The 10,258-nt window shown below is 44.6% G+C and overlaps 1 protein-coding gene across 25 annotated transcripts in view; it reads right to left on the minus strand.

The window, feature by feature from the left end:
• The window catches only part of tcf7l2 (transcription factor 7 like 2), a 91,716-nt gene that overhangs the window by 41,446 nt on the left and 40,012 nt on the right, over positions 1-10,258 (minus strand). The window lies entirely within an intron of this gene.

Below are 10,258 nucleotides of genomic sequence, written 5' to 3' on the forward strand. Positions count from 1 at the left end.
CATTGCATGCAGGCATATGAGCTCGGCGGCCGATGTGCTGCCGTAGACTGGCTGGCCTGCTTGCAGACCCTGCAGTTTGTTTAGCAACACTCCTTTTGACGACGCCCGAAGGGTGCAATTAAGCCCAATTAGAGCCTGTCGGTTTTATTAAGAGCCACAGACTGGCCAGGCTCGGGGGCAGTGAGGGGTGGGAGGGGGGGGGAGGAGGAGGAGAGGGAGGAGGAGAGTCTGTAGCACCAAGCTACTGCTTCTCTTGAGAAACTAGTCAAGCACCGCAGAGAGGAAACTGGTGTAAATGTACTGTATGCCAACTAAACACGTTAAATAGAAAACGACAGCTGCAGCACACAAAATGACTAACTGGTGTTACCGGGGTTGGACTTAAAATTGCCAAGGTCTTCATAACTAGGTTAGGTTCAGCAGGTCAGCGCAGGCGCTCTCCGTTCAAGTGCACAGAGATTGCATATAAAAGCTACTTGAAAGTACAGTTTTGTGATCAGAGAACCCAAAGGGATCAATGGACGACAAAACCGACTCGTCTATAAATACCCACTGGCTACAGTGAATGCAGACATGTGTGGATGCAGATGTCACAAAGCATTTTCGGAAGGGGGTTAGGGGGTGGTGGCTGTGTAGTTATGTGAGCCAGCCCTGATATATTAGTGTGCTTGTGAATAGAGCAATACAGCTGGCTTGGAACAAAAACTGCAGCATCGCTTTCATCAGCAAATCAAAAAAAAAAAAAAAAAAAAAAAAAAACGCAAATGAATGTATCATTTTTCCCCCCTCACAATTCCTTTTCCGTCGACCCCTCGACAGAGATGTTTACAGATAGCTATCATTCCCCCTCTTTTTCACATTTGCGCTTGGACATGTTTCAAAAGACCGGGCCTTTTCATCTCCCCTCTCGCTGTGAGGAAATTTGCTCCTTAATGGCTTTCAAAACAGGAAGCACAGACAATAAAAAAAAGGAGAAGTGAGAAGAACGCTTCGCTCCCCCCCCACCACACCCCCCCCCCCCCCCCCCCACCCCCCCACCCCACCCCCTCTTCAGTCGACGCATCCTTTGCGGAGCTGAGTGCTGCAGCACACTGCTGCTGTGCCAAGGTGCCAACTGTGCCAGTCACACTGACCTCCATCTGCAGGCAACTTGATACCATCTCTTCAACCGCCGCGTACTCCCACTGAATGGGTACGCTCAGTCACAGTGAAGTCTGAATGCCATTCAAGGCTCAGGCTTGGAATTGTGTTTCGAGTTTGTGTGCTATTGTATTCTTTGTTCACAGCTGTTGTGTAAAAAAAAAAAAAAAAAAAATCCTTTATCACTAAGCTGAATACTAAAAGGGTTGTATTGGAGGAATGCACACAGGAATACATTACTGCCAATGTGCAAATCATTCCACTATCAGGCAAATTAGAGCTGATTTTTCACAAGTCTTTATCAATGACCCTCAGAAGAGTGAGGTTGAACTGCTACGGACCGGCTCAAATTACTACTTAGAATGGTCTCTTGCCAAGTACTAAGCGTACTATTTTAATAGTATATGTAGGTGTCTGTTTACTCATGTTGTATTCATAATTCCGCCTCCTGCAGGGCATCCGTGTCCACTGAGTGCCCTTGAACATGCCATGAGTAGTCTTTCTGCGCCTCAACTAAAAAGAGACCTGAAAGACAGCTACACACGCTTCCGCACAGTTGGATAAAACAAACCTTAACCACACAACTCAACCTCACCAAAGAACTAGCTTTTTTTCAAAAGATGTTCAGAAGAGTGTTTTTTTTTTTTTTTCCTCTCCTTCCTCGTCTTTGCTTTTTCGCTCCCTGGGTAAAACAAATGCATCATTTTTCAGTAAAAAAAATAAAAATAAATAAATAAAAAAAATCTTTACTCCCTCCCCTCCCTCCCATTGTGCCATTTCCGTGTATGGAAGTGTTCCCTCCCATTGATTTTCTCCCAGCCAAGGGCCCTACCCAACACGAGCCGCTTCCTTGCCGGTGTCATCTCCTTGTGCCTTTCTGCTTTTAACTGAGTTTTACTCTTGTGGCATAATGTACAACTGCCAAACTAGCGGTGGGGGTGTGTGGGGTGCTCTGGGTGTGCAATGGGAGGAAAAACTGATACATGCACTCAAAAGTTTCGGCTATCGATTTCTTTTTGATGCAGATAGGGGAAAAAAAGAGAACTGTTCAAAGCTGCAGAGAGCCTTTTTGATCACCACCACAGTCGAGCCAGTTGCTAATGTTGTTGGTAGTAAGGCACAAGGATTGCGCGTGTTTTGTCTGTGCATTACATTTTCTTTGTTGTGCATTGTGTTGTGGTTTCAGCCTCTGATTCTGTGCGGTCAGAGCGCTTATTAAATGTGGTGACCAACATGCATTCCTGTCAAGGCCAGCCATCATTAATGTGCGCGATCGCCTGGAAAAAGTGTCATTTCCGATGGAGGATGTCAAAGTCGTCAGATTAGGCCTCCAGCTCCAGCTCAGAAAAACACAGTAATAAAAAAATAAAAAATAAAAACTGCAGGCTTGTGAGAAAACAAAGATGGGCAGGACTCCTCGAGGGAGTAGCCAGTTTTACAGAGCTAAGGAAAAGAAAACGTGTGCATGTGCAACAGAAATGAATGAGTGAACAGTGGAGAAAAAAAAAAAAGAAAAAAAAAAAGAATGATACATGTCGGGAATAATATCCACATACGCAAAAGATAGGATACTGAAATCAAAAGGCGAGAGAGAGCCATGTGCAGAGATCCAGGGATGGAGGGGAAGAGCTAGCAGGAGTATTTCTCAGCCACTGCAGCTCCTCATCCACAGCTTCTGCTCCCCGCTCTGCCGTCCCTCTGTGATGTGTGCCTGTGTCCACTGGGGGCTACAATTAGCCCATCAAACTCATTACAGCCGGGAATCCACACCGCGGCTCCAATCCCCTTCTCTGGCTCTCCGAAGCCTGGGTTCCTCCAAAGAGACAGGCAACTTGTAAGACTCGGGGAGGTAGCCTTTGATGTGCCAGGTTCTGCCGAGGTCTCCCCTTTTTGCTCAAATCAAGACTGAGGAGATAAAATAATTAAAATGGCGGGAGAGGCAGGCTGACACCGCACTATGCACTACGCCTGTGCACCTACAGGACCCTGGCCTTTACAGGTAGGGGGTGCACCTCAGTATTAGAGCACATATCAGTTCCCCGGTGACTGGTGAAGCAATAACAAGTCACATGCCAGTTCAGCGATGTTCTTTATGCCAGCGCTATAAATCTGTCTTGTGGCTTCTCCTGGCTTCTGATTGGCGGGCTCCGTTTCCGTCTGTGTCTGTCAGTTAAGGGCTTTCTACCCTGTAGCAGTAGTTTCACAACCTTTCCTGGCCTGTTGCCCTGTATTTACTTCAGTCCAAAAATCATTTGCCCGTAAATCAATTAGGCAACCTAAAATCAATCAACAATTTTAATAATCCGTTGATTATTTATGTGATTTACCATGCAAAAACCAAGCAAACTTTTTTTTCTCCATGTTTTCCATCTCTATTGCAAGAATCTGCTGCTTTTCCAGTTTATATGATCAAATTAAATATATTGAATCATATTTAAAGTTATTAAATTAGCTTTGGGTTTTTGACTCCACATTGGATTATGGGAACATGTGAAAGACATTTTCTGACATCAACATAATCATTATTTTCAGTCCATAAGCTCATCTGTAAACCTGAGTGTGCGGTTACACAAGCCTTTTTTTTTTTCCTCGTTCTAAAAAGAAAATAGTTGTAAATGTATTCATTTTTATATGCAAGTCTTTAGAAGTCGTCCACGATCTCGCCTGCATCTCCAGAGGTCCCGAGTCGTGTCCAGACCCCAAGCTGAACAAACTGTGGGCCAGAGGTTCAGATGGTGTGCTGCGTTACGTTGTGTAAGACACAGCTCCACTTCTGTCTCAGCTCCAGTGGGGCTCAGTGGCAGACAGCCAGGTAATTACACAGCACTGACTACCAGCCCGGAGAGAAAGGCCCCACTACCACAGACACACACACACACACACACAAAAACACTTATTTGCATTCACAGAGTATACAGATCACACAACCCCACCTGGACGTACACCATATCTTTCTCCCATTCTCTCTCTTCTTCCTCCTCACACTCTCTCTCACACACACACACACACTCACACTCACACACACACACACACACACACACACACACACACACACACACACACACACACACACACACACACACACACACAGCCAAACACAAGGACTCCATTATGTCAAGGAGGATTACAATGACTCCAACCTGACCCAGCTCTGCAGCCGCTCTGCCGCTGGCGTGAGTGTGCCTGAATTTACTGTTTGAGGTAAAAAAAAAAAGACTGTCCACAGTTTAAACAGGTGTGTACTTATGCAGATGCGCAGCTCAAACATGTGGTTTGCATTAGTCGCTGCAGTGGAGCCAAAGAGAGCTTTTCCCTCGAAGCGGTCCAGCCCAACATGTCATTTGGGGTTGGTGATCTATTCACTTTCAATTCCCTGAATTCTGGAAATGGATATTTCCTCAAAATTCCAAAAGGTAGATGTATGAATAATCTATTAAGTTGTACCTCTATGCAAAGTTTGGAGTTGTGAGTAATATCTCAAGAATGTTTTGCCATTGTTTAAGTCGAGGAGTGGAATTACTGACAGACTTATTGCAGGAGACGTTTGGATGAGAAAAAAAAAAATTAGCACAGTTTGTATGAATCTTTTTCTTTGTGGTCGGACAATGAAGGGGCTTCACAAGTAAAACAGAATACAATGTATCATGTTGGGCATATACCTGCCTCCATCACATCACAGTTAAACACATTTGTTGATTCAGAATGTAAAGGTGCACAAAGACCCTTTCTTTATAAACCCTTGCAACAGGCATCCAAACACAATGGTGCATAACAATGTCTTGACCCACTCCACCACAGAGTCTGCAGACTGAATGTCACTTCAAGAAGCAGATATTTTATATTATCTTCAAGGCCGATTCCTTTCCGTTTTGTTATTCACTAACCCAAACAGGCCTGCTCTGAGTTGGCTGAATGTAAAATAGATCTATTCTAAATCAAGAGTGCAATGATAATTCTCGATGGTAATGCGATTAATTCCATTATCATAAGCACATTAAGATTTCAAAACCTATATATGAAGTTGTAAAGTGCATGAATGTGGCTGGAGTACAGCAACAACATGGGTTAGTTATTTCATTCTGACATTACAAAAGCACCAAAAAGTGAGTTGGCATAAAGGCGGGCAAATTGCACCAACAAAACGAAAGGGAAGTCATGCTTCAAGGAAGCAGGAGGTATTCTCTCTCCCCTGTTGGTTATCCCAGACGTTTTCCAAAGAAAGAATCTTGTTTAAAAAAAAAAAATGTCATGGATTCCAGTGAATGCCAGTGAGAATCAAGCAAGCTATTCATGCTGCCAGTTGATTTAGGCACGCCTCGCTACACACCAATCAGCCCGGCCCCGGCCTCGCCAGCCACTCACTTGTCTGCCATTCCAACACAAGATGGAGACAGTGCCAAAAGTTCCAATTAAAATATCCATTTGTGATGTCTGTGCAGAAAAAAAAGAACAAAAAAAAAAAAAACAAGTACCAGGCTTTTTCGATAGCGTAGGAGAAAATACAACAAAAGCTGCCAAAATTCTGTGGACAAGCCACATACTTAAGAGTTTTCTGTCTATACAAACTAAATAAGTATGAGGAGTGTGTATGTAGGCAGAATGTTTGTGCACGAGAAAGGGAGACAGACAGAGCGTGTGCGTGCACGGGAGTGGAAGCGTCTTGTTATGGAGGAACAGAGCATGTTGCAGATAAGAGGGCGACGCTGTTCAAAGAAAAAGGCAGGCCGGTAAAGTGCGCGCCGATTCGACATCATTGCCTCGCTGTCCCTTAATGAGCCTGGAGAGGAAGTCTGGTGTCCATCGAATCCCCTCCTGTCTCGCTCCAATCACGCTGCCAGGCTTTTTATTCAAATCTCACACCAAACTGTCACACAGCCAGTCTGGCCGCGCTGTTTATCTTACTCCAGGAGGATGTTAACAAGACAAATGAATGAATAAATACACAAATAATGCGTTTAGGTAATGTTAATAATGAATGAAATGGAAGCTGCTTTTTGACAGTAACGCTGCACTAAGGATTCTTCCCAACTTTGGTGACAGGCTTGTTTATTCTTTTCCCAGCATGCAATTCTCTGCATCTTCCGAAGGCAACGTCTGGCCAATGCTGAGCGTCTATAGCACATCTCGCTGATGAGAAAAAGTGCTCTGACACATTACTTTAGACTTCTCTTCCATGAAAAACAGCCCATATACCGTCAAGATTGAGCCATTCCCCCCTTCATCCGAAACCTCTCGTATGATGATCCTTCTTAATCTCATGGAATCCAGGTCTCCTTTTCACCCCATCACACTTCCCTCCTCCTATGACATGACAGATATCAGTGACGCTTTAGCAGGCCATTCAGTTAGACAAGATTTTTTTTTTTTTTTTTTTTTTTTGAAAGGCTGGATAAATAAATACAAAAGCATGTGCACACCTGCACAGGTATGCAAGAGAGAGTCAAATCGCAACGTCACCTGCCTCAAAGAAGTGTCCCAAACTTCCAAGACTATTAGAAAAAACAAAAAACAAAACAAAAAAACAGGAGCGGGGGAAAAATGCTCAAAGAAACTGACTGGGTAGGAAAATAAGTCTCACATCAAATTCCTTCCCCGGGCCGAGACAAAAGCAGGGCCTGGCATTCAGACACCGTCGACTACACAGACGGAGAAGACAGAGGAGAAAAAAAATAAATAAATAACAACACGCACATCAAAAACCAGAGCCAAACAAATCCGAGAAAAGTTCAGATAGGTCTTCATTGGAACTGCCGAGAGGAACGAAATCAAATAAATTGGGGGGTTAGTTTCGTTCAGGCTGGCCCGACAAATCTCAAAACACTGTTTAGAATATATGAGGAAGGTGACATAGGACGATGCTAAATGACTAAGAAAGCAGATACCCGGTGTTTACCCCTGCAAACTCTAAAAGAGAAGCCCCTCTCCTGTTATGAAGTGGGTGGGAGCAGAAAAATGAATTCGAGGCAGCTTAAGTGCTCTCTGGAATCACTCAGCATTCCGCCTTCCTCAACACACACACACACACACACACACATCCACAGAGTTCAAATTTGACTGTGACAGTGTGTTCATCCATAACTGTAAATTGTTCTTTGGGGAATTTGGCCGGCCTTCATACCGCCACCCCCCCAATCTTTCCCCACTCTACTCCTCTCCCCCTTCCAGAAAGCTGTCTCTATCACTCTCTATCACAAGCTGCTTGTTCATACTTCATGTATACAACAGACAGTCGCCCGAGCAATAGTGGGATCGCTCAATGCTGAGCCAGAGATGATCTGGATCTGGAGATTACAGTGAAGGACGCTGCAATAGCTTCTTCATTTATCTTAGTACTTCCCTGGTATCCCGCAAGGTATAGCTACCGGCGCTGGTACACGGTTTAAATATTTTGAAGCAGGAAATCCTGAACGGCTTCAAGCGTCAAAGCATCTGAGCACCAAACCTTCCCCGGTGCTAATGAATTCAGTCCTGCTCAGTGATAATAAAAAAAGTATTTGGACCGTTCACGAAGACTGACTGAAGCTTTCTAGCTCACACGAACACTGTGTATTCTTAAAAGGCCTTATTACGGCCAGTCAGTGTACTAGAGTTCTCCTGGAGAACACAAACTTTTCTTTAACTTGTTCCGCTCAGGCGGAGAACCCGTACATGCGCCACTACGCCGAGGTTGCAGAGCAGAAGGAAACCGTCGTCGCCAGCTCCAGTTAGCGGGAAAGCTGTTTAACCGCTAACAATGATCTGGTTAGCAGCAATTCAAACTTTTAAACAGTGACTCAAACGGGATATCCCATGCACAAAACATTTGACAAACTGCTACCCCTCCGCCACCTCTGCCACTTTCCACACTTTAGGTCTGGTTGTTGTTGTAGGAAACTGACAGCTTCCTACATATAGAGAAAGCCTGACTTTTCTTTGTTGTGATTGGTTGGCTCAAATACCTACAAAAAATGCATGCTCCTCTAGAAAGTCAAAAAGAAATGTTGTACCTCCAGAAAGGCTGTTGGTTTGTAAGAAGCACAACAGTGCACACACACCCTATAGTTGTAAAGTATCAGCTCAATCTTTCAGCTGAAAGGCCAGTGATTTCATGTACCCATGGTACATGCATGCTACAACACATGTGTGGGCACATGTGCCGGTGTCATAACACTCAAGAGCCAAAAACTGCTCTGCATTCTGCGGGCCACCCCCTGGGATATTTACCAAATCACTTCACCCTGTTCTCAAAAGTTCACTTCCAAACTTCCTGGAAAAAGGAGCAGATATTTCTGAGGAATAACAAAGAGGGTTAGTGAGAGTAATAACATTGTGTTTAATCCCACACAATTCTGCCTCGTACCAGAGTGAGAACAGCAAGCCAAAAGGGACTTGCAGCAAAAACAAATCAGCGCTCTTGCAGACGGATGTGTGTTAGCAACGCATAACAGCAGAATTAAGTGTCAGGGGTTTATCTATAAGAAAAATACCACAGTTTATCAAACCTGTGCTTCATCCAGTAGGAACCTACTGTTGAAAAACAAGCTGAACTAAGGTTGAAAAAGAAAAGTTGTCATGTATTAACACTGTTTCCCTATTCCCTCTCAATCCCCCCCCCCCCTTCCTTTCTGCCCCCTTCTTCTGTTTCCACGTAGTTCCCCTCCTCTTTGTGGCTCAGCTCAGACCTCAAACCCTTCCATGCTGCTGCTGGGAAAAAAAAAAAAAAATGAGGTCACGGATCGCCTTACTCCAGCCTGCCTCCGTATGGTCACAGACCCCCCCCCCCCCCCTCCCCTCCCCTCCCCTCCTCTCCCGCCTCACCTTCCCCTCTCACTCAAAACCTCATTCCATCACTGTGGCCAAATCCGCCTCATCCATCCCTCCCTCCCTCCCTCCCTCCCCCTGTTTCGTTTCTTGCCTCCCTCTCCACTCCCACCCTTCCCGTGCCCTCGGCCCAGTGCTAATTGGTAAATCTGTTGAACCATGCCAGCCCCAACAATAAGACACCTGGAGTTCTGTCAAAACAAGTTTCTCTGTGAAACGGCCTCCAGTGTTAATACAGTAGCGCAGGGAGCTGCTGAGTCTGTTGTCGCTCTTGAGGCCGGCCGCAGAACGGAGCCGGGGATCACGCTATCTGGGGAAATTAGTCAAAGATGAGTGCACTCGACTGTCAGTCTGTCAGGAGTGGTTCATCATAAATTAGATTATTTATCAATATCATTTCTGAACCTTGATCCTGGCTCTTTGTGCAAATGAACTATGACCAAATCATGATTACCACATCTCTCTAAAGCCTGCTGAGTGTGACTTTTTTTTTTTTTTTTTTGATCCTCCTGCTCAGTATTGGCTCCACGCGCGCCTGCGAGTCCGATCTCTGGGTTAAATGGGTTCACCTCATTGTATGCAAACACACACACACACACACACACACACAAAAAAAAAAAATTATCTAACCTGAAGTGACCTGGCTCCGACTACCTGTCATCTAAAACTCAGGTCACACCTTAGATGCATGGATACTACATATGCACTGGAGTAGACAAAGGTGTGTTTGTAAGACACAAACACACATACACACAGAGAGACAGACAGGCACACCCAACAGTGATCCTGCCAGACCTTGTCAAACAAGTTCTAGCAAAGGCGCTTGTATAAGAGAGGGAGGGGAGGGAGGCAGCATGTTGACATGGGGAGAGGAATGTTTTTTGTTTTTTTTGCTTCTTCCTTTTTTTTTTTGTTTTAAATCCTTGTAGACTCCACCATCATATTAATAGCTGTTTGCACAATCAAGCATGGTTTACCTTCTTTCTTTTTCCTTTTTTTTTTTGAAGGACTCATGTTATTTACCGACAACAAAGGCCCTGCAGAGTGTGCAAAATCAACAAGCAATTGATTAGTCAAACAATTCAAGTAGGCAATCCACAGAGCCATGGTCGCCTCAGAGGAGATTAATAAGTTCCCCTTTGGGCTTCATAATGCCAGCCTCTTTCTAGCTTCACAGAGCCTAACTGAAGCAAACCAAAACAAGGCTTACTGATGTCCTCAGCATGTTAGCTCTGCAGTAAAAAAAAAAAAATCAAGACAAATTTTACCTTTGGGCTCCAGTTTCTTTAAATTACAGCTAGTATTCGAGGGACTGATT

This window comes from Seriola aureovittata, chromosome 21 (assembly GCF_021018895.1).
Source record: "Seriola aureovittata isolate HTS-2021-v1 ecotype China chromosome 21, ASM2101889v1, whole genome shotgun sequence".
NCBI classification, from domain to species: Eukaryota; Metazoa; Chordata; class Actinopteri; order Carangiformes; family Carangidae; genus Seriola; species Seriola aureovittata.